Source organism: Agelaius phoeniceus, chromosome 2, assembly GCF_051311805.1.
Source record: "Agelaius phoeniceus isolate bAgePho1 chromosome 2, bAgePho1.hap1, whole genome shotgun sequence".
In the NCBI taxonomy this organism is placed as follows: Eukaryota; Metazoa; Chordata; class Aves; order Passeriformes; family Icteridae; genus Agelaius; species Agelaius phoeniceus.
Window position 1 is genome coordinate 78634655 of NC_135266.1, and position 25467 is coordinate 78660121.

The 25467-nt window shown below is 37.3% G+C and overlaps 1 long non-coding RNA gene across 1 annotated transcript in view; it reads left to right on the forward strand.

Moving 5' to 3' along the window:
• The window catches only part of LOC143693369 (uncharacterized), a 64539-nt gene that overhangs the window by 20512 nt on the left and 18560 nt on the right, over nt 1–25467 (forward strand). The window contains exon 2 of the long non-coding RNA XR_013180975.1: nt 8652–8770. This is a non-coding gene — a long non-coding RNA (uncharacterized LOC143693369). The remainder of the gene's footprint in view (nt 1–8651; nt 8771–25467) is intronic.

Here is a 25467-nt window from a genome sequence, read left to right on the forward strand (position 1 = left end):
CCTGGTCAATGACAAGTTGAACATGAGCCAGCAGTGCCCTGGCAGCCAGGAGGGCCAACCCTGAGCTGGGGGGCATCAGGCACAGCATGGCCAGCTGGGCAAGGGAGGGGATTGTCCTGCTCTGCTCTGCTCTGGGACAGCCTCACCTCCAGTGCTGGGGGCAGTTCTGGGTGCCTCAATAATATAAGAAAGATATAAAGCTATTACAGTGTGTCCAAACGAGGGCAATGAAGATGATGAAGGGCCTTGAGGGGAAGCTGTATGAGGAGTGGCTGAGGTCATTTGGTCTGTTCAGCTTGGAGAAGAGAGAAGAAGAGAGAGACCTCATTGCAGTTACAAATTCCTCCTGAGGGGAAGGGGCGGGGGCAGGCATTGATCTCTTCCCCGTGGTGCCCAGTGACAGGACTCAAGGGAATGGCCTGAAGCTGTGTCAGGGCAGGTTTAGGCTGGATGTCAGGAAAAGGTTCTTCACCCAGAGGATGGTTGGGCACTGGAACAGTCTCCCCAGGGAAGCCCGACAGAGTTCAAGAGGCATTTGGACAACACTCTCAGGCACCACTTGGGGATGGTGCTGTGCGGGGCAAGGAATTGGGCTTGATGATCCTTGAGGATGATCCAACTCAGCTTATTCTGTGAATGTGTGATTCTGTGACTCCACACCTTAGAGCTTTACCAGTGTACATATTTTAGCTGGTCTTTGATTACTCACAAAGTATATATAAATGTGTGGAGAGGAATCTATTTCAATCAGTTCTCCAAATTTGTGTGTTTAATTAAATTTAATATCTTCTTAAGGTCTCTACATATTAGATAGGTAATGAGAAATTCCACCATATGGCAACATGCCCTGGACACCTCCTTCTTTCTGCAGTAATTGTACAGAGAGATTATGAACATCATCCACCACTGTTTTCTGAGGTAAAAGGAGCTTCTTACAAAGTTGATATGCACAATAAAGCAAGAATAGATCTGTCACCACTGTGAAGCATGCATAATATCAAACTTACTAAACCTGTGAAATGATCCCTCTTGGGTGTTCTCATCTCTTCTGAAACACTGAAAATATCTGTTACTTGGTTGAAAAAGGCAGGAATAATTCAGCTATTCATCTTTTATTTTCAGTTAAAAGGTCAGTATAGCAAGTGAAAACTTCTGGAATGAGTCTTGTTCTTTCTCTCTTCTGTTTCCAACCAATAAGACAAAATCCTTCAGAGCAGAATTGTCCCCTCTGAGAAAAACTGTTTTCCAGGCTCAACACATCCAAATACTTTAAACTAAGTCTATGGACATGCTAAAAGTCTGTGTTTTAGCTGGAATAGATCCTGCTACTAATCTGAAGTCTTTAAACCATTGCAGAACTCTGCATGGTTTGACTGAAAGACTGCTGATTTTAGCACCAGAGGCTGTTGCCAAGGTCCCACTCATAGCTAGTAAAAAGATCTGGGAAACCTATATTTGATTAGTTTTTCTTATTTTTCCCTAGACTTCAATTGCAAATAATTTCTACAGTACTTCCAAAAAATCTCTAGCTTTCTACAGGACTCAATATTACTTCAGATTTCATTCATGTAGCAGTAAGGTGTCTAGCATTATAGATGTAAAAAGAGACAGACCTTACTGTTTGCTTGATGATCAAAGATATGAAAAATGTTGAAGGTCACTGGTTTGTCCATTGTACCTAATATGGAGATAAAACATCGAGATAAAACATGTAATTATTACTGGGATCATTTTCCATCTTCTCAGATTAAGGTACTTCATGCAGTTTTTAAGGAATTATATGGAAAACTGAAAGAATAACAAATCCAACAAGTTCACTGTTCCAAATTAGAGAGAGAGCTGTGGAAAAGACTAAGCTTGTGAGGAATTATCTGAAATGTAGTGAAAGCAAGTGGTTCTTAAGAATGACATGAGGAAAACACTGCAGAGAGAATGCATCTGTAGGTACTTGTATATGTGCCCAATGTCTTTCCAACAGTTGCATGTTCTCATGGGAAAACTTGGAATGTACATTACAGAAAGGAGTTTGATGCTCATATGTCAGTACCACTCTTCCTCTGGAATAAACTACAGAAAATATATACATTTGGTGCATTCTGTTTTCTCTGGTTTGGTTTTATTAAATATTTGGTGAAAAATCAGCAACATGATTCAGGAGGCATCTCTGGGAGGAGGACTGTTCACTATCTTAATGAGTAAGAGAAAAACAGAGCAGAAAAAAAAAAAAACAAAACCAAAAAACCCAAGAAAAAAATCAAGCACAAAGTCTACTAAATTATTCCTAATCAGGTAGGTGGAGTTAGTTGTAAATGGTCCCCTTATTATGCACTTTGGGTCAGTCTCTCATTTAACTGCATTCTCTTATTCGACTCCTGCTTCTATGGAAGACTATCATGGGTTCCAAAGATGGCTTAAAACCAGAATCCTTTAGTCAGTCATCTGTCAGAACATTTGGCTTTTTTCCCCCTTCTTGACCAAGGAAAACCATTATTGGTTCTGAAATTATCCTGATTTCCACCAAAAAATATGTTTAATTTACTGATAGTAGTTTCTTGTACACAACATATATATTTTCCACTCAGGTTTGCCAGAAGGGCTTCTTTCTAAGTTACTGTGATCAGCAAAGAAAGTAGAGGAAGAAAATAAGTCTATGCATCTTCTGAATTTATATTAAGAAGCACAACTGTAAAATAAAGATCAGAAGGATCCATTCTAAAAGACAATGAGTACATGAAGCTTCTGCTCCAGGTAATGAATGCATACCTTTGTGCAAAGCAGGGTCTTCTACTGCAGGCTGCCCAGGGCTATATCCAGATAGGCTTTGAAAAAGTCCAGGGATGAAGGCTGGACACAACATCTCTGGACACCTGTCCTATTGTACGACTACCCTCACGGTAAAATAGGATCTGTTTGCTCTTTTGTTTTGTTTGTTTGGATTTTTTTTTCCTTGTATGATTCCTGCTAAGTTAAAGACTTAATACACTAATTTAGTATTGACCCTCAGACCAAAGGTATGAGATTTGATTTAGGAGAAAAATCCTTTTTGTTCTCTGCGTTTATGAGCGTGTGCACTCACTGCCTGCATTTATGGCACCAGATGTAAACAGTCCTTTCCAGGAGTACAGGAACAGTACATAATAAACCAGGGCTCCAGGAGTGCCCTGTCAGTAGTTGTCCTCCCTTCCTCCCATATTGTGATTTTCATAGAAAGGAAGATTCAGGCGTATAGGTCAGATAGGTGTTTATCAAATCTTGTACCCCTATGCTTTGGTAAAGAAGTCTCCAGCCTACAGCTGCAGGTCAGTTTGGAAGTGTCCAAAGGGAGCACCTGAGTGAGAGGACTGCAGGTGCTGGTTTGTTCTTGCTGTGTTGAGAGTTCTGGTGCTGACTAAGACTCCAGAGGTCACCTACAGTTTGCCCTTAAAATATGAATCAGTAGAACATTGTTTCACCTGCAATATAAGCCTTTTTCAGAGAGATTTATGCTCTAAATCAAGTGTCTTACAGCATGGCTTGTTTTATTAGAGCTTAAAGCATTAAAAGTACATTTTGTGTCTCAAAGAAACAAAGAAACAAACAAAGAAAACCTGCTTGTTTTACAATGCAGCCCTTTTTGCCCAAATTTGGTTTTGGGTTTAATCTTGGTTTTTTTAATTTGTTTAGTATTTTTTGGCTAGTCTCAATCTGACAGTTTTCAACACAAAAAAAACCAAACAAAACCAAACAAAATTGGATTGGAAAGAAACAATTATTTAAGGATTCTTCTCTTTCATCTCAGCAGTTCTGTAGAATCCACACCTGAATATATGCTTGTGCACATATAAATAAGCCAAATTCTGGGCTTACAGATTTATTCTGAGTTTTTATTTTTCATGAAAACTTTGTGATGTCTGTGGGTCATTCCACTTCATACTATTTAAGGCTTTGACATTTCAGTATTTTCCAGTGGAGGGAAAACCTTTACCCACTCCTGCTTAACTCAATAGCATAGTGTCAGAGGTTCTTTAGCACCCTCAGCATTAACAGAACATGTGACATTTTATCATCTCTATGTGCCAAGTGAGTAAGGACAGAGACATTAATTATGATAGGCTTTGATTTATTTTGTTAAAAAGGCAACATTGCATGCACACAAAATATCTCAAAAAGTGTATCAATAAAAAAGAGATTGCAGATAGGTGGATCAGTCCGAGGGCCAAACCAGGAGCCTGTGGGTCTTCTCATTTGAAGGAAGGTCAGGTAAAAAATGTTTCCAAACCTTCATGGTTGCACAAAATATAGTCTTGGACTATTATCAGTGAACTTACATGTTTTTCAACCAGTCAAATATAATCTGTAATATTTGATTTATTTATCAAGCTGAGTTAAAAATCAGGTATTAAACAATATTTTTTCTGTTCCAGTCCCCAGTTAGTGCAGAATTTAAGGTTCTAACATACAGTAAAAAAGGGAGAAATACAAATATATAGGGCAGAACCAGATGCATTATGACTTGTAGAATACTTGAAACTAGAAATTTGGTACTACAAACTTGATGCAATGGTCCAAAACAGAGAATCTAGGAAATTGCAGGCAGACACAGCATTTTAATTTTCATGAGAAAATGGCATCGTATCACGAAAAAGAAAAAAATTAGAAAAAACCCTCACATTTTCTTATGAAACAATGTACTTAAAGTATGAAATTTCTGGGAAAAATGTTTAAGATATCCTTCCTTTCTCCCCATGTTTCTTTTCCAGACTGATAATACCCATAAAGAAGTTCTCAGATAAAGCTGAACAGAAAAGTCAAAAAGCAGCTATTTAAAATATTCAGAATCTGAAATTTTACTCTCTTTCCCATATTTATGTGGAAGCCAGCCTTAGGAGATAATTGGGAAATAGGCCTGCAGCTTTTTATCATGTGTTTTAGTCCGTTTTTATATTTTCTAATACTTTGAAGTAGTTTTGTTTTGTATCCCCATATTTTTCCCAAATGGTTTATCCCAGACTGTACCTCCCTCCCTTTACCTGTGTTATCCCTTTCCCGGGATGAGATCATCCCCAAACCCCCACCCTGGCTCTCTGTCAATCACTCAGCATCCCATCCCTCCATCCAGAAGCTTCGGTCCAGGTCGTCGAGTGATGAGCCAGAGGCTGGGAGTCAGCCCCCCAAGCCTTGCCCCATACGCTGTCCTATATGTCTATCCCCCAGCACCCATCCCTTAGGGTCACTCATTGGTTGGTAAAATGTTATCTACTTTGGGTTTCCACCTCCCTTTAAATGTGACCTTGGCACAGCTCCCGGGGCTCTCGGCAGGAGGCCCCTGAGGTGCAGGAGCTCCTTTGGGATCCTAATAAAACCTTGGATTAACCCCTGCTAAGAGTCGGCCCTTTCTCTTCTACCGATGTCTCTGGTGTCTCTTGTGCTGCACAGGCGCCCAGCCCAGGTGCCCTCAGCACCCTCGGGGCACACACAGACAGTGTCTCCCTGCCAGCCCAGGTGCCCTCAGCACCCTCGGGGCACACACAGACAGTGTCTCCCTGCCAGCCCAGGTGCCCTCAGTACCCTCGGGGCACACACAGACAGTGTCTCCCTGCCAGCCCAGGTGCCCTCAGTACCCTCGGGGCACACACAGACAGTGTCTCCCTGTCAGCCCAGGTGCCCTCAGTACCCTCGGGGCACACACAGACAGTGTCTCCCCGCTGTCGGCCGTGTCGGGGCTGCCCCCCGGTGTCTGCCCACTCGGGACTGGCCCAGGGCTCCTGAGAGGCTCCCAGAGGGACTGAGACAATCATGGTATTTTTTTCAGCAGGGGAACATTTTTATCAGAAGGAAATATCCTTTCCCTATGAGTTGTTTTCAAGGCCATGATGTCACTTGTACCTATGAGTAAAATGTGCTCTGTGAGGTCTTAAGGGGCGTGTGCTCATGGATACAGGCATGGCTCTTCTCAGCATATGGTGTAAATCTGAAGGACATCTGTGATTAATATCTCCCAGGGGATAAATGTACAAAGGACCCTTTGTTCTGTCCCCTTCTATCACTGAAGCTAAAGAATATTAAACATTAATAGTGACACTTTATGCTGAAAAAACGCTTTATACATAGCACCTTTGTTCTAAAGGCATCAGGCATTGCATTAATGTCAATGAGCTTCTCTGAGCATCCTTTCCTTGGAAAACGTATTAGTTAAAATCCTAAACAGGATTTTAGCAGGATTCCTCTAGTTGTCAAAATGCCCAGCAGGTTTTGCATCCTTGTAGATTGGACAGGGGCTTTTATTAACAGGTTTTTAGACTATGTCTCTGATTTTGGCTTTCTAAAATCAGGTTTTTCAGGACCTGAAAATGCCCATGTTTTCTACTCTAAAAGACATAAGACTACATCCAGAGGAAAATATATAATGAGAAAAAACAGTGGAGATTTAGAGAGATTCTTCACATGCTGCTTGTGTAAAGCAGCAGTGTCCTAGGCCTTAGCCAGCATCCAAGACATCACTGTAAACTCTCCACGGGATGGCGAAAAATTAAAGTGAGTTTGAAAAGCTTGATCTGACATGGACATTGTTGACCACTTCACTTGCTCAGAGGACTGGGTGTTGCAAAGAAATACATGCCCCTTTTTTAGAATGATAGATCTATTCTGTAAATTAGGTCCTGTCACCAGTCATATTATAAATTTTGTAATGATTTATTTTTCTTGACACTGCTCATATAATTGCATGATTTCTTAAAATTATCACCTTTCTTTAAAAAAAGCTTCTAATGATTCAAAAGCATTTTGTAATCTCAGTGTTAAAATCCAATTTATTTTGCCATCTTTGTTTCTAACTTCTTTATTTTTGGGAAAGATGTTGGCTTCAAGTGATGAAAATAGCTTTGCCACAGAGATGTGTGGAGAGTAAATGAGACCTTTGGAGATACAATCTATTCTGCTATTGACTTTCTACAAAGCATTTAGAATTGGTTCTTTTCTAGTATAGGATGTTGGACTGATCCTTGGTCTGGTATGTAAATGACATGTCCTCGAAAGGACTCCACTAAGGTCCCAGAAAAGACAGAGGAAGATTTTATTTTTTCCTTCCTTTGATCCTTCCTTCCTCCCTCCCACTCTATCCCCTGTCCCTTCAATTTCCTGACAGTGCCCTGAATTGATTGCTGGAGTGAAACTTTATTAAGATTTTTGGGTTTTGTTTAACATTTGCTACCTCACACTCAGCTCTGGCTCTGTTCCATTCCACTCTTCAGCCTGCTCCTGCTTCTTGCATCTCTCTGCTGCTCCCTCCCTTCTGCAGCACTGCCACAGCTGGGACAAAAGCTCCATTTTCAACCCAGCACAAACCAGTTGTGCCTAAGCAAAGCAGTATTACATAAAGTGTGTCTGTAGCTGAGACAACTTGTCTGTATCTATGATTTCTACCCATTGTAATTACCCTAAGCAGTTAGGCTTAATTTTTTCCTGGTTTATGACTTCCATTTTTACAGTGGGTACTTGGAGATTTCTGGAGTTTCCTTATTCACATTATTAGCAGAGAAGTGGCTTTGCTCTATTTTTGAAAAATCAAATTAAAAAAGCAAACAAACTCACCCCCACACTAAAACCCAATAACCATTGTTTTACAGTATTTCCAGACTCAAAGTCTTGGAATGTATAGAGACGGGAGGTCATTTGGAAAAGACAAGCTGGCCTTACAGTTGCAGGCATTTGAGAGCTTGAACCATGAAGTTAGGATGTGGATACTTCTTGCTTCAGTCCTCTATTCTGAAGTTGCCCACATGTGTCTCCCATGTTACAGGTGATTCTTCTGTCATTGGACAGTGTCGTCCTCCTTTTCCCCTCCTCACCTACCTGCAATTCTCTATCCTCCCCCTGCCCTGCCCACTGCACAATGGCCACATATCTTCTGTCTATAGTGATTTCAGATGAAGGGAAAAACCTTTTAGGATTGATAGATTTAACTGTTCAACAGATTATAATATTTGGACTTTAGTCTTATCTTCCAGACTGAGTATCCTTGATACCTACTGGAGTTTTGAGGTTTATTATAAACTCCATTCTTTTTCTCCTTAAAATATTTCAACCTTGGAAGTTCTCAGACACAGCTTTTCAAGATGGAAAAAAAAGCTTATTCAGTGTTTAAAATATAAATAAAATAACAGATATTTTCTACAAAACCCATTAAAGGAAACACCTATTAAATTATCCAGTGACTTCCTTCCAAGGCTTCTGTTAAACTGTCATCCTTCTTTAGGCTTTCTATCATCCTTTTTCAACCCAATGCTCTTTGTGTGAGACAGGAAGAGCTGATCAACATTTTTGGAAAAAGAAAAAGCTTTCTAGAGCTCAATGCAATCTTGTTTGTGTAATAGCAGGATCTCATATTGTAACCTTGCCAAAGCCCACAATTTAAAAGTCTCATTGACAATGCCAGATTCTGCAATCCTGGAGATGTCTGGGTAACATCTGAATAGACCCACATCAAGTACTTCTCCACTTTTCTGCCTGGTGCTACCCAGTTTGCAGGAGGAGATGTTTATTAAAACTTCGGCACCACCAAGTGTGTTGTTTCTCTAAGTTTGTTACACAAGTTTTTTCATAAATCAGTTCTTTGCTGCAATTCTTCTATGTCTCTCTCTTGCTCTGTTGAAGTAGGCTAGTGTTCTTTCCAGGAACTTACAGACTCTCCAGGAGCATAATCCCATAATTCAGGAGAAAAGAAGCAAAGAAGAAAGTGTTAATGGGGACCTGGGACTGCAATGGGAGAGTCTAGAATACCAGCTGATCTGGGGTGAGTACTGTAACTTTTGTTTCATCAGGGTGCAAAATCTACTTCAACTGGGAACCTAGGTTTCAGCTTTTAAACAGTAAAATGGATGCTTTTGGAAATAGCATTCAAATCAAAGTACTATGGGGGTAAATATATTTATATTTCCATTAAAATGTTAATCACAAAGTAAATTTAATAAAGTTTTAGTATAAAAACACTCTAGGCAAGTGAAAGGAGAAGCAGAAGGAATATTTCAAGTTGGTTAAGGAAAAAATTTGCATTCTGGTAAAATAAAATAAAAAATAAATAAAAAAAAAGAAGAGTTTTGGAGATGAAGAAAAGCTCTAGTGAAAATCAATTATTTGTAAACAACAACAGCATTACAAATATGTCTATTTACCGGACTGATTAAATTAGGGGGAAGAAACCACCAAAAACTTGAAAAAATAAAAGAAATTGCAAAAATATCAAGGAGACTGATTCACGTTGTCCTTCAATTTAAAAAAAAAGCAAAAAGTATTTGGAAAAATGGAATATTTTGTTTTGGATTAACCTGGATGATTTACTTGCTCAAGACGTTTTTACAGGCCTGTCTGTGCAGAGCATTGGGAATTATTCCCAACCCAGTACTGGGGATTGTACATAAAGCAGGTCTGAACTGACATTTCCCAAGATCTGCTCAAAAAATGGAGACCAAACTGAGAAGGATTTTTTAAAAAACAGCACAGCAATTGGCAGGTGACCTTTGGGGTCATGCAGTTCATTTTCTGTCAGCAGCTCAGACATTCAGGATATCTTGTTCAGGATAACAAGGTACAGCACAAAAACTGTGAACCCTGTTTAAACCCCAATAGAGGCTTTAGCAGAATGAATACTATAATAATATTTTTTCTTTAGACAAAATGATGTGAAAATTAATTAACTTTTCAGTGCTTTATGATTTGTATTTTTTTCTCCTGTAAGTGCTAGTCATGTGTTTATTCACACAGATCTGAACGGGCTGAACTTGATATGAAAGGGCAGGAGGGGGGAAGGAGAAAAAGAGAAGAACTAGCTGAGAGGTGTCAGTTACAGTATTTGTATTCTGAGTTTATTCTTCTAACCTCACTTGAAATTCTACAGAAATTTGGTGCTTCAGTTAAAACTGACCTTAGGCACTTTCAACTCACATGATGATTATTTGCTCAGAAGTTCACTAAAGGTCTATCTGACTGTGGCAGTATTACAGGAGGTCATATTTTTTCAAAGAGGAACAGTTCTTCAACATTTTTTTACAATTCTGTGTGCAGAAATATGCAATATCAATATCAACTACATTTTTCCCATACACTTCCCTTGCTTGTTTTTTTTAATTACTGTTTCTTGAAGATTTTACAAGAAAACGCCACACTTTTTAAACAATAGAATTCTTCATGTCTTCTGTTACAATATATCAAATTTGTGATAGATTATATTATCTTATTACATTCTAAGATTTTTAATTTTACAATGTGAAATTTTGGAACCAATAACAGCAACAGGTAATTAATATTTTCAGTGTTTGGGAACTTTAAATAGTACATAGGCCCATTGTGCTGAAACTTGAATAGGTACTGATAAGTTTCTGATGAAGTTGCATTTGAAAATGAGAGATAATCATCCAAAGAATGAAACTATGCAAGACTGATAAATTTATACACATATATGCATACACATACATATAAAACCATGTTAACTTGTTTTAGAATAATACTGTAGTTATTTTTAGTCAAAAGCTGAGATACTGTTCTAATCAAACATATTTGACTCCATAAAAACTGCCTTCCCATTGTTTAGAAAATGTAAAGTTGTACACAAGTATGAAAGCTGTTGAAATATAAGGATTGAAATTTGAAATTTAAAGACTTTTCATAGCTAGCTTTCTGAAGCTAGTCAATTGAGCACAAATAAGTGAGGCAGATATGAGAAGCTATATACTGTTAAAGAAATAAAAGGTGCCCTACACTACAGATCAGAAATAAGGAGGCAGACAATAAAATAGAAAAAAAAAATCCAAAAAGAACAAAGTATTTTCAACAAACTAAGAAATGTCTGTGGAGCTCATTACCACAAGATACAAACAGGATAAGAGATAGATGGAAATCAAACAAAGGTGGGGAATGTATGTGAATTAGAAGAAGAATTCTATCAGGAATTAATGCTTTTGAAAGGATTTCAATGCTTTTGAATTATGATCCTTCAGGAGTTAAAATGGAGCAGGAGTTAGAAAGGAGACTCTTGCAGGTGATGATTAGCCTCTAATTGTCTATAATAGGGATTTTCTGAAATTGCTTAGTGGCACAGGAAACTAATGGAAAACATAAAACCACAGATTTTATCTAGAATGGTATCTGATGTTATCATATTTGGAAAATTTAAATTTTTTTCCTGATTCTTGTCAGTTACCAGTATCTGGTAGAAACAGTGTTTTTTAAATAATTTATAAACATTAACATTTTATTTTTGTTGCTACAAAGATCTCTGGATGGCAGAAAATATTCTTCCTGTTAATTATAGGCTAGATTAAGACAAGGAGGAAAACCCAGAGGGCTGCACTAAGTGCAATGTTTATTTTTCATCATCTGAAAGAGTAATTAGAAATATTTATATCACTTTTGCTAGCCTACCTGTAGTTTTTTCATGCATACATCATATCCTCCTGCATTTTTTGCCTTCCTTTAAGGAAATAGTCCAAGACTCCTCCCTGCAGAAGCTCTAATGCTTTTCGCACATTCCTGTTTGAAGTAGAATGGTATAACAGAAAATGGTAATCCTCGTCTATCATTCATTTGTATAAACAATGGAATAATTTTGGTATAATTTCCTAACCTTATTCCTTTATTTTTATAGTGTTTTTTTTGTCTTTCAGCTGCTACCAAAAGCTAGATCTGTAAAATGGGGGAAAGCTAGATCTGTAAAATAGGGGAAAGCTAGATCTGTAAAATGGGGAAAAATTAATGGGGTGAGCTGTTGGAAAGGATGATGGGCGAGATCCGTTTTCTAAAAAAAAGGTTTTGATGGAAGAGATATAAAGTTCTTTGGTACATGGCACTATAAACTGTTGACACAGGTGTTTGAGGTTATATGTGAATATATCTACGCCTTCATGAATTTGGGACAAATATCAGATTCTGCACCTGGGAAAGTGTAACCCTGGATGTAGATATGTAGACTGGGGGACAAGTGGCTGGAGTGCAGCCCTGTGGGAAGAAATCTGGGGGATGAGGTTGATGGTGAGCTCAAAATGAGTCAACAATGTGCCCTGGCAGCCAAACGAGCTAGCAGAATCCTGGGGTGCATTTAGCACAGCACAGCTCCCTGGTGGAAAGGTGTGACTGCCCCACTATACACAACACTGGTGCAGCCTCACCTCTAGTGGGAGTGTGCTCTTTTGGGCTCCATGATATAAGGATATAAAAATATTGTGCTCAAAAGATGTCAAGGAAGATGGAGAAAGGACTAGAAGATGTAATTTACGAGTAGAGGTTGAGGATAAAAGTTTGTTCAGCTTAGAGGAAACTGAGGGATCATGTGTTTGCTGCCTACAATTTGCTAATGACAGGGGGAGAAGAGGGCTTCCCTGCTGTCCCATGATAGTAGGTGAGGGATGTCTTAAGTCTGTGTAAGGGGTAGTCCAGATTGGATATTTGGAAAATATCTTCCATGAGAAGGTGGCCTAGCACAGGAAGAAATTCCCCAGGGTAGTGGTTCTTGGCCCTGTCCATACCTGTCAGTGTTTGAGAAGAATTTAGACAATGTTCTTAGATATGTAGCTTAACTTTTAGGTTGTCCTAAGTGGAATCAGAGAGCATCAACCCAATGTTCTTGGTTGGTCCCAGCATATTCAATGACATAATGAAAGGTTTTCTGAACTAAATGGAAAGATGAATGGAAAAAAAATGTGGAGAGATTAGAGTCTAAATAGAAAACTTATCTGAGTAACATGTTTAAGACATTTATCAAATCCTTTATAGTCATGATGAAGAGGGAGACTAAAAATGTTTATATTTGAACACTGTTGAGAGTAATTAGAATTCTTGTATCAAACTTTACCTCCTGTTCACTCTTTCAAGTAACACCTTTTATTCATGGCAATCTTTATAGAAGTCATTGTTTTCAGATAGCAGCAGCAGCATAACTTCATCTGCTCTTCCTCAGGCTCCATTTCAAGCTTTATTGAATAAGAACTGGAGAGAGGGTTTTTTTTCCCTTAGATTCCCACATAATTCCTTCTTCTGCAGAAAAGATCAATCAACTGGCATTACATTACTCTTGATATTGATACCATACCATTTTATGAGGAAAAAAAAAAAAAAATCAGCTTTAAGCAAGGCCATAAGTCTTGTTCAATTAGTTCCACAGACATAATGGCTAATGAGATCAGGAAATGCTTGTGCAAAGGAATAGCTCCAGAGAGCTATTAATGTGAATAGAGTAAGGTTCATGTCCAGGGCTATTGCATACTCCTTTGAAAGGAGCCACCTCTTCTCTCTTACTGGAGACAGAGACTTGCCTTGCTTTGAAATCTGTTAAGACAAAAGACTTTCAGAGGATGTGGACTTGATTAAGAAAGACAGCAAATCTCTACATAACTTATTTGCATTTTTTTGCAAGAATTGCCCTGACTGATTTAATTTTTAGTATTTTTCCTGCACTTCTGGGTACTTTATACTTTGTAAAGATGCCTGTTTGCTCAGTAGGCTCACTGTATAGCTGAGGCTGGAAGGGTTCTCAGGAAGTCTCTGGTCTAAAGTCCTGCTCATAGCAGGGTCTGCTATGGGCTTGGACCAGCTGGAATTCAGTTGTATCCTGAAAATCTTGAACTATTGAGATACTGTACTACCTCCCTTGGCAATCTGTGCCATGGCTTGGCACTTCTCATGGGGAGCAATCTACTCAGCACAGCCACTCTGAACAACTCACATGTACACTTTTATCTGTTGTCTTTTATGAAGAGCATGAATCTGATGTCTTGGTTACTCACAATAAGTTACTGAGGGCTGTTGCTATGTTGTCTAAAGTCATTCTGCTCCTGGCTGACAAAGCCCAGCTCCTCTACCCTCTCCTCATTCGAAAAGTGCTCCAGCCCTCACAGTCTCTATGGTGTCCCCTGAACTCCCTCCAGTTTATCAATGTTTTTCTCATACTGGGTACACAACACTGAATGTATTGGTGCTGTGCCCTCAAAATCTTTAATTGGAATGTCTCAAACTTATAGCCAAAGTTTCTTTAAAAAAAAATCTGGTTTTGTTTTTGTTGTTTTGTTTTTGGTTTTTGTCCTTTTTTTTTTGTTGTTGTTGGTTTAAAAAAAAATTAACATAAGCCACTAAGCCACTTGGAAGAAAGCCACTCTCTTCTACATTAAAAAGTGGAGACATGGGAATGCAGTTATGGCCAGTGTTCTCCAGAGAACCTAAGATAATATTTATTTTCAGCAGAATCAGCGATTTAAAGTTCTTGTCATATCTTGAAAATTTTCCAACCTATTTCCTGACCTTTTCTGTCATATTAAGATCCATGTGTTTGAAAATTAATTATAATTTTCAAAAGGAATAGGTATTTGTTGCCAGGCTTTACCGTTCATGAAATAGAAATCTAAAGAAAGGGAATTTTGTCTTCTTAAGTTAAAATAATATAAATATTTACACTGAGACTGAATTTTGATTTCCATTTGATTCTTGCATTGCAATTAGGTGTATACTGGAATTTATCATGACTTGAGGGCAGTTATTGTCTCACAAAATATCATTTTACCTGTAACAATGCATGAAGGAAATATATTGTTTTAATCATCTAGTGTTTGCTGAAGTTACGTAGTCCTCATTGTTTGATTTCATGCTTAGTCTAAGCTATCCCACAAAACAAATCAAAGGGAATGATGCAAACAAAATTTAAGTTCATCAAAAGAACTTGAGTGTTGAGATTCTCAACATTTTGTAATTTTTGTTGTTATTTTTCAGAAAGGCTGATTTTCAACCTGTGGTATAAAAATAAATTGCAAAAAGTTTGGGTTGTCTTCTCTTTTTCTTCTTTTTAGCACACTAAGAGATAGACTTGGCCGATATAGTAAGAGAAGAGAAGGGTTTTTTTACCCTCATGAATGTGTAAAATGTAAACAATGGAACTGAGTTAATTTCACATTGCATCATTTTTACGCTAACATTAATTTGAAGATTTGCTCTTGATTTGGCATTCAGTATGGAGATTGCTACCATGGTCAGAATACCTCTGTGAGGCCATTATTTATATTCTGCAATGGGTAATTTCTGCAACAGGGAAAACAAGTGGCAATGGCAATAATTTGACAAACAATATGTATATCAGCATAGTTAATCTATTTTTTTAATCATTAAATAGTCCACAGTGTAAATTCCCCCTTTTTGAAATAAGACACTAAGAAAACTGTGTATTTGTTGTTGAGCAGCTTCAAAATTTGGGGTCTTGGGACAACAACTTCTGTCTGTGCTTTTAAATACTTGCCTAAACTGGACTTGTCTTAGGAAAAGAATCCCCAAAAATCAATATAATCCAAATGGCCAACAAATTTATCTTGAAAGCAGCATTTTAGAATCAACACTTTTCTATGTTTTTTAAGGTTTTTTGGTAACAACAGGGCACCTAAAATCAATACTTTTTACCTTTGCCCATAACAAAAATAATAAAGAGATCCATGCTTTGTGGTGTAGCCACGTCAGACTAGTACAATGCTGATGCAGACATTCATTTCAGTTCTGCTGCACTCCCTGTCCAGGCAGGCAGAGTAGGCAGAGTACAAAGCAGCTGGGAAATGTTTGAACTGATCTTATCATGACAGCTCCTTAGGAGTACAAGGTACAGCGGTCCCACTAGGTACAATAGATGCAGGATAATCACAAAAAATATTGTGAAACACTTACCAACATGTGCAGCAAAAACACCTGAAAACTTAAAACAATGCTTGTCTATTAACCGGTGGTCATAAATATAATTGTATGCCTACAAAGTAGCTTATTTCTTGTGCTTTACAGGGAGGTAACATTCTAAAAAATGTTTTCACAAATGCTGCGTTTTGTTTTGTCTTTTAAAACATTTGGCATCAAAAAAATCAGTATCTTAAAACCCAAGTTGGTCATTAGCACACTATTTTTAGAGCCCAGCAAACACGCTTTACTTTCAGTTTATCTAGTGAATCTTACAACTCCTGAACTTGCTGTACTACACACTGTTACAGCTTCCAAGGAGACTAAATATTATAAGGTCTTACTGGCTTGTTTCTGTTAAAAAAAGAACAACACATTTCTCTTAGTGGAATTTGTATTTTGACACTATTTTCTTAATTAATCACTAAAGAGAATAATTACATCTAATATAGATAGCCTCGCATCACAAGGATTTTTCCTCTTAGATCATGAAAATCTTTAGAATATGTGTGATGGCTTTTGCTCCACTAACAAAAAAGAAAACTCTGAAATATGCCCTACCAATGCAAGTTTACACCTGTATTGCTGAGTGATCTGCTAGACATAATTGCTCCAAAACAGGGACTTTGGCAGAGATTTTTCCCAATTAATTATTTTCAACTAGAGATCTTGCTATTTCTGTTCAGAAATACAGTAGATTTGGTTTCCATTAAACAGGTGTTAGAGATAGATCATTCCTATGGAATTTGTACAATGTTTCTAGGACAATATTAATATATTCTAATTTTCTTTATTTCTATCTCCACAGATTACCCCAAATAATTATAATTTATTTTATTTCTGTAGTGCTGTTAAAACCATACTCTCAGATTTCACAAACTACAATGCATCCTGATTCTGTGACAGCAGCTACTTTTTTTTTTTGCCATTTTTTTCTGCTTTCTAATATTCTTCATACCTCTTGGCCTCCACTGCTGGAATTTGTGTACAAGTAAAGGCCAATGCCTTTTAAAATTGGTCAGCCTATTTCAATTTTGGTATTTTTCAATGAAATCTGTTTTTAAGAGGGGGAACCCCTTGAGAATTTCCAACATGATAATTTTGATAGGAGATGAAGCAATAACACCCTAATTATATGTTATTATTTAATGTCCTATTCCTAAATTCTCGTGTCTCAAATATTGAAAGAAAAAAGAATAAAAAAAAAAGAGTGGAAATAACATTTTTATTATTTACTGCAAATGTTATTACTGAACAACACCCCTTTGTGATAGCTCAAGTGGATCAAATTTTTGGAACTGCCAACCTTGTAAAAATATCTCTTCTTTTAGCATAAGAAAATTTATATTATCCTCAAAACCTATGGACAAGAGACCAATTGTTTTGGAGACCAAGCTCACTGAAGACACTCACAAAACTGCTCAATTTTTCATTAATTGCCTCCCAGAATCCCAGATGGCTGTAGATAATATGATTCTGAGTTTAATTATTTGAGCACCATAAAGCAAGAAAATTTTAAAAATTCAAGAGCTGGTCCAAGACTGAGAAAATCAACCATTTTCCTGTGAGAGACAAGAGAAGTAGAGATTTACCCAATGAAATAAACAACATTCTCTTATTAAATATCAGAACTGAAAAGGCTGTCAGGATTTTTTTGTCCAGCTTATCTCAATTTTAAGTAAGTTTTGTGTATGAACCTTAACATGAAATAACTATTGTAAAATTTTTTATTTGTGCAATACTTCACAAGCTGTTACTGTGCACTGATGGCCTCATCCCATGCTTCTAGGTGGGTCCTATCCATCTCATGTTGGATGCTGCCATAAAAGCACCACAGCAGACCCAGCTTGCTGCTGGCTGTGCTCTGTCTTTCCTTCACAGAATTTTTTCTGCCTTTCTTTGCAAGGAGTCTTCATTTGAGAATTTGGATTCCAGCCACAATAAGATCATTATGGTGTTCCCTCCCAGGTAACTATACCAGGACAAGTAGTTCTTGGTGTATTTTTTTCTGGGAAGGTTTCTCCCAGTTGAGAAGCACCACTCTTTGTTTTTGTGACACAGACCAAATGCAACAAGTCGAAATTCTTGAATCAAACAATGCGAAGCATATCCAGACACTGAACGGGAGGTGAAAGCTATGGAAGCAATTACAACAAACATTTTTTTAAACAGTCAGAATTTAATTCTCAACTGAGACAAAAATATCCCATAATTGTTTTAATCTGCTTCAGGTCAAGAGCAAATGCTTATCTGCAATCAGCCTGCCTCGTTGCTTACATGGCTATATTGCCCTGGCTAGACCATCCTGTCATGCTAGAATATTCTGAGAGTTATCACTGAATCTTTTCTCGGCACATATAAATTCTGAAATGTGCTAAAAATGAAGACTTAATTGAGAATTTCCTAGACTGAACCTGGATGTCAGTGCTTTCCAAAAGTGGTACTTTTTCTAACAAACAAATTTGGAAACCCTTTTTTAGAAATATAAAATCCTGCACTCTAGATTTCAAAGAGTTACACATTAAATACAAACCTCTAGTAAAGCATACTTTCTTTGGAAAATTACTGCATCTCTTTGGATGCTTGAAGCTCTTGTGATACAGAAACTGATGCATAGAATTACTGCATCATTACTGAGTAAAATCTGGAATGTATGTTGGAACATTATGGGTCCTAGTACTGAAGTAAAAAGTGTCAAATAAAAAACAAAACAGATCTAATAGAAAGCAGAAAAAAGAGACAGTGCCTGTAATTATTTGAAAAACTTTAGAGGTTTAGTTTGCAATTTTACAGGTTCACAAAATACATCTTTATGTGTGAACTGACAGATTGACACACTGAACAAAATCCTGAGATTGGAAAGAAGGCATAAAATTAAACAGAAATACAACAATAGAACACCAAAACTTCCTCATATTGTGAAAAATAAAAAGCCATTCAGAGGGAAGTAGATTTAATGCATAATATTGGCATTTTTTGCAACACAAGGTTTAAAATATTATATATATGCACAGAGTTCAGGTATTTGCTTTAGGAAAAGATTTCCAGTGTCACTGTTACATAGAATCATAGAATATCCTGAGCTGGAAAGGCACCACCAGGATCATCAAAGCCCAAATCCTGGCCCTGCACAGCACAGCCTGAAGAGTCACACCATGTATCTGAGAGCATTGTCCAAACACTTCTTGAACTCTGTCAGGCTTGGTGCCTTGACCACTTCCCCGGGGAGCCTGTTCCAGGGCCCAACCACCCTCTGGGTGAAGAATCTTTTCCTGATATCCAACCTAAACCTCCCCTGACACAGCTTCAGGCCATTCCCGTGGGTCCTGTCACTGGTCACCAGAGAAAAGAGATCAGTACCTGCCCCTCAGCTTTCTCCTGTGAGAAAGTTGTAGACAGTATCAGTTTAACATGCAAATTTTTTGATGTTGGAGGTAGAACATGTGCACATGTATTAGTCTGGATTATAGTTCCACAATTAGGTAGCCCTAAATTTGAACTTTACTTCAACAACTCTTCATATACAGTTGTTACAGAAAGTCACTGCCTGTGACATTTCCAGGAAAGCAATTATCAGGGAAGTAGTGTGTAAAAACTGGATTGAAGTGCTCCTTTATCACAGTCATTTTAAGATGTTCTTGCTTTGAAAATTCCAGAAAATCACCAAGACAATTAAAATCACAAAAACTTGGTGATGGATACACAGAAATTTCAGGAAGTGAATGAAACAGAAAAGGACTTAATTCCAGTAATTCATATAATAAATAACAATAAGTATTTTCTCATGGATCTCAGCAGTAGACCTACTGGAAAGAAAAAAGAAATAAGCAAAACACCAAACAAAAACCCCAGAAAAATTGGTGGAAAAGCCCGTTATTCTTTTTCATTTGATTGTACACCAACACTCTTACTGGGTACAGCAGAGGAAAAATATACAGAAGACATAAGGTTTGAAGGCTCTCAGAGTGAAAAAGTGATAGAACTGAATCACAAGCATGATGGGGTCTAAGTGATACTTCCAGAGGTGATTAGGCTGAATGTATGAATTTAATATATTTTAAGTTTTTATCTGGTTCTTAGGAGGTGTGTGAAATGTGGAAAGAAGTCAACAGGCAAAGGGAAAGACTGGCCCCAAGTCTATCTGTCTCACATCCAGAATTGCATATCTTCCCTCCATCTCCTTTTGAAAACAAGTATTATGACTTCTAGAATCATCTGCATAATAAGAGTTGGCTTGTCACTGGTGTAATAAGAATGCTGTTAGGTAAGGCACTCAGCTGAGAGTCAGAAGAACATCCCTTCATGAAGAGAAGAAGGGTGTAATTGGACTTTTGACCTCCAAGGAGGCAAGGAAAGTGACATGTCCTATGGTGGTGTTTTGGAGTGGGTGGAGGTAGAAGAGGAGGAAGACAAGAAGTGTGGCTGTGATAATTGTTAGTGTTTATACATATGAAGGCCAGCTGGGCAAAAGTTTTGAAAAAGTTGCTGCTACAAAGATATGTAGAACATGTTCTAAGGATTTAGGCAGCATTATGCACATCCAGTAAGAGAAATGTGGATAGTGCAACTTTTATATGCAGACTCCATCCTAAACATGTCTGTTTTGAGAATCTAATCCTTATATTTGACCTGATGAAGCAGAAAGCCTGTGACTGAGCACAGAACTGTGATCAGATACATCAAACTTAGTGCTTTCCCTATTGAATCATCCTTCTTTTTCTTTTCCAGGCATACTCAAGTTTGAAAGTTTTCCTCTAGAGCATCTCTGGGGCATGCTTTGTTTTGCAATTCGCAACTCCGCTTGTGAAATAAATACCAATAAGTCTCACGCTGAGCTTACAAAACCTGTGCCTGGCAGCACGTACAACAGCTTTGTTGCTCTCCTGCACTGCTCTGTCTACATTTTCTAACCTTCACCCACCACTTCTAGAGTTATGAGGCTGGTTTGATCTTCATCTGCATTCAATCTGTTCTCATTCTTAGCAGAGCAGGAATCACTGAGGGATACCAGCTATTGTGTGTCTTTTTTGAAAGGGACATGTGCCTACTAAACTTGCTTAAAATTATTAAATGTTTTTTGCACAGTCCTGTGTTTTAAACTGAGCATGGGATTTTGCATATGTACCTTGAAGAGCTACAACTTTCTTTTTTTTTTTTAATTGGTTTTTCAGGGTTTTTGTATTTTTTTTTTCTTACCAGGCAAGAGAGTGACTGTTTAACACTTTATAATGAATGTAATTTACTTTGAGTCTTTCTATCATTATACCCTTTGGTTGCTAAGTGCTTCCTTTAAACTTTAAAGAAAAATTATTTTCTGTTTCATATTGAGAATAAAAAGAAAAGGATAAAGAATTGGCCTCTCTTCATCAAACTCTCTTTCTTCTTTTACCTTTTTTCTCTAGTGATTGATCTATCTTTTGCCATCAGATAGTTCTCTGATTAATTGCTTTGGCTTCTCTCTACCTATCATGTATATTACTTGCATTAAAAAAAAAAAAGAAAAACTGAAATCACAATTACGAAAGAGGTTTCTAAGGTCATCTTCTTTTCTTACATATGTAAAAGAAAACATAAAATTATGAGTTGCTATATGTGTTACTGTTCATAATCATCTGCAGCATTTGTTGCTATTTTTAAATAGATTCTTTAGGTAATCACTTGCTTGAGAAAACACACAAGAAAAATAGTGTGTAGATACAAAGACAGTGTAGCACATTAAAGAAGTGAAAAACTTATTGTATAACCTGCCTATTGCCTACTCTGCTGTTATTCTCCAGAGAGAATTCTCCTTCAGTGTTTTCTATTTTGCTATAATGAGATTATATAGCGATTCAGGATACAGACTTCTTCAGTCTCTTTGTTATTTTCCCTCTGGGGTTGTCACTCATGTCAGTATTTTTAGATCACTGCAGATACGATATTTGTTTATAAGTGTATTTGGATATGTATGCATGGATATGTGTTTATATGCAGAGAGACAATCTTGAGAAGTACAGATATTAGAGACTGAAGAAAACATAAACATTAAAATGATACATTCTTCCTGTTTTAATCTCACAAAGACATTCTTAAATGATGAATGCTTACAATTCTTCCTGAAAGTCATCTTGCTTACAGTTGCCTCCATGCTGACTGCAGGAAGTCACATCCCCAGCAGGCTAAATTGGCATCTCTCTGTCAGTAACCATAGAGCTACACCAGAGGACAATCTGTCCCTGCACAAGCATAAATCATACAAGGGCTAATTTTCCTTTGTCTTGAACACAATATAGTACATAGCATGTAGGAAAGAAACGATAAAGAATGAGTGAAACTCTCACTAAAGTCCTAATCGCCAATGTTTGCAGGTAGAAATGAGTAGTGCCTGTACATGCTTCTGCAGAGTTAGGTTCAAATTAAATAGAACCCAAGAAGAATAAAAATAGACAGAACCACAAAATAAAATCAACAAAAAAACTCCACAAAAAACCATTACATTCTCTCCAGGAATTTGTTTTTAGACAAAGTTCTGGACAGAATTACCAGAAAAAGTTGTTACCTGGTTGCTTTCCTACAGGATATCTAGGGCTCTCTTTGGTGCCTGAAAAAAGCTTTAACCTTACTGATACCAACTCTACTAAAAAGCATTATGGAATGAATTGCATGAGTGAGACCACGGGATTACAGTAGCAAAAATGTTTTAGAAAAGTGGTGAACTGGTTACTAATCCCTATATCTAGCTAGGCATTTGTAGCACTAACTACCTTTTGTTTCCAAAATTGTTGCATCTGGATGAAGGGCAAGCTCATAAAGTGAAAGACTGATTTGTACGGAGCCAGAGGACATCAAATATCAAATCTTGATTGAGCGGCACACTGCAAAAACAAACAAACAAACAAACAAACAAAAAGTCTTCCCCCATGAAAAAACAGTTGATGACCAGAAAAAAATCTGAATCAGTCTCTGAGTCAAGTTCTGCACAAAGCTGCACACATAAAGCTCTATTTGGAGTTCTGGAATGTAATTACGATTAAGACTTCAAAACATTTTTTCATTAAATTCAGACCTCAAATTGTGCAATTTATTTGCATTTGAGATAAAAAGAGATGCATATTTTGTATGCTGTAACTAGATTTGTAGAAGCAAATGCTCATTCCCAATGGCAAATATTACTAAATCCAATTCCAGTTATGAAACACTAAATTGTTTTTTAAGTGTGAGCCTGCTCTCTTAATAGGCTTTCAATATTAATCCTCTAATGGTTATTGTTTCTTTACTTTCTAGAGGTTATGATAAAATGGATGAATCAGGAAAGTCTGAATTAGATTTAGACTAGAATTTAGTGTTAAGAATTAGAATTACCTGGCATGAGATCTTCAGTTCAGATTTAATATGGTTAAAATTGTGGCTGTAATTGTAGACATATTTCTTCCTAGACAATATAGGATTTAGATGGGCTTGGAGGTCAGAGCCTACCTTTAATATTAGACTTCTCAATATCAAACTTTTTTTGAAAGTTTGTAGTATTGTAATATTCAGAAAATGCCTGCACTTACACATTCTTACACAGGAACTTGCTGAATAGAACAAAAAAAATTACATTTTTAAGTCTTACCTTTGACAGGGAAAACAAGATTATAAATAAACAACCAGAAACTTCAGTTCTGCCCTTAGTTTACACAGCAATGGCAGACACAGGAATGTCTAAGTAGATCAGCAGCAACCATAAAGTGTAATGCACCATTACCTCACTGTGTGGTCTAAATGGCAAGGAGGCAGAGAAAAAAAATTCCCTTTACTCTACAAGTTTCATAAACTTGTGGCAGTATGAACCAGATGCTTTTTGGAATGTGAGTACCAATTTTAAGAAAATAAGCAAGATACTATTACAGTCAAGAAAGCAGAGATATTAAGGTCTGTATCTATCCTAATTGCTAATAATACTTAAAAGAAAAAAAATTATAGACATGATGTTTAAGCTGTTCTGCAGGTGTATGTGGCTCATCAGGGCATAAATATAGTTAATTTTTGAGAGAGAAGCCTCTGAAATCTGTGAGTTTTCAGGTTCTTCAGGCTACTATTAATCTTTTCTGATCCAGGCAACTTCTTCTTGTATAGGTGTTAACTTATATATATGGTTAAAATTATGGTGGTTAAAATTAAGCATTTATGTAAATGATCTGTTACAGCAGTCTCCCGCACGAACCAGCTCTCTGTCTCTGGCTTCCCCACTGATGAGTTGTGCCAACAATGATGCTAATTAGAACTGCTTCACAAACTGTAGGCGAGTGTCTTTAAAGCCTTCAAAATTTAGTACATCTTGAAGAACGTCATTCACTCAATATTATCAACTATTTGCCACTAAAATTACATGAAGATATATGCAATAAAAATGCAAATCCCAAACTCAGTATTTTCCCTGGTGATACTGAATATCCTAACTTTTTCATGGGGCAGATATAATGTACCTGCCTCAGGCAGGCCTGCTCCACTCCAGGGTACTCCAGGGTTTCCAGAGGTACTTTCAGACAAATCAGAGAAACCTCCATAAAACAGGAATCAGGAATGTGGAATAGCCTTTCTGTGTGTTTCTGCTACTGTGGCCATGCACTTACTCTTAAATTTGTCCACTTTTTGCAAAATACTGTTGGGACCTCAGTTACACATTTTTCATAAGTCTGTTCAGAGCCAAAGAGTAAACACATCCTATGCACAGACCTCCACTTCCATGTCCAATAATCAAATTTTATAACACTGAGGACTCATGATCCAGGAAGAGAACTACCGTGCTGTCTTTTTCACTTCAATGTCTAGTTCTGTCTGATTAACTAGTTTGGATTTTGCTCTAGATTTAGAGGAAACATTAAAGAACATGGATTGAAACAGCTGCTGGAACATGGGTCTTTCAAATTCAAGCTACAACTCAACCCATAGTAGCTACAGTGACAAGAAAACTAGAAAATACAACACAAAAATGCCCAGGTTCTGCTTCTCCATCCTCAATGGACTGTCTTTGCTAGAAAAGAGACAGCCTAGAAAGACCTTTCAACAGCTAGGAGTACTTCTGATTTATAAGGTTATGTTGCGTTAGTGCCAGTTTCACTGCATTTCTTCTGATCTCTTTGGTAAATATCATCCAGTTTTGCTGGTCTATTGCTGCTGAATTCCCAATTTGCTCTATAATTTCTTCTTTATGGTCTTCAATGTCTGTAAAGGCTACACAAGAGAAAGGGCATTGGAAATTGAATTTTCCTGCTATACAGATTAATAAATGCCTTACAAACATCTTCCTGAAATGTCAGTTCAATTGTTGTTTACTTTTACATTTAAAAATAATTTTTAAAAGAGAGAATTTACAACAGCCTACCTTGAATGCTGTTGCAATTTGGCTTTTTCATGATGGTAAAAAGATATGCAAACACACAGTCCATGTGATTGTTTTCATTCTCAAACCACTAAAATTAAAATATTAAAATCTAATCCGCTTCATTTTTGTTGTAATTTTCATAGCTTCATTTTAGGCAGGCTCACACATTAAATCCCGAACATATGTGATCTAAAATAGGGTAAAGAACAATGAATTCACCAAGAAGATTTACAGAATCATAGGACTAGATAGTGAGATGCAGCCTCTAATTGAAAGCTTAGAGTGAAATAATCTGTGCTACCTCTTGAAATCATTAGAAACCTGCTTTGATCTGCTTTGCTGCAGCAGCTCCTTGCTGCCAGGACACAAGCTAGCCAGTTTCAAAATGTGCTGAATATATTAAAATGCTACAGCAATGCAGTTATATACCTGCAAGTAATTATATGCAATTGTTT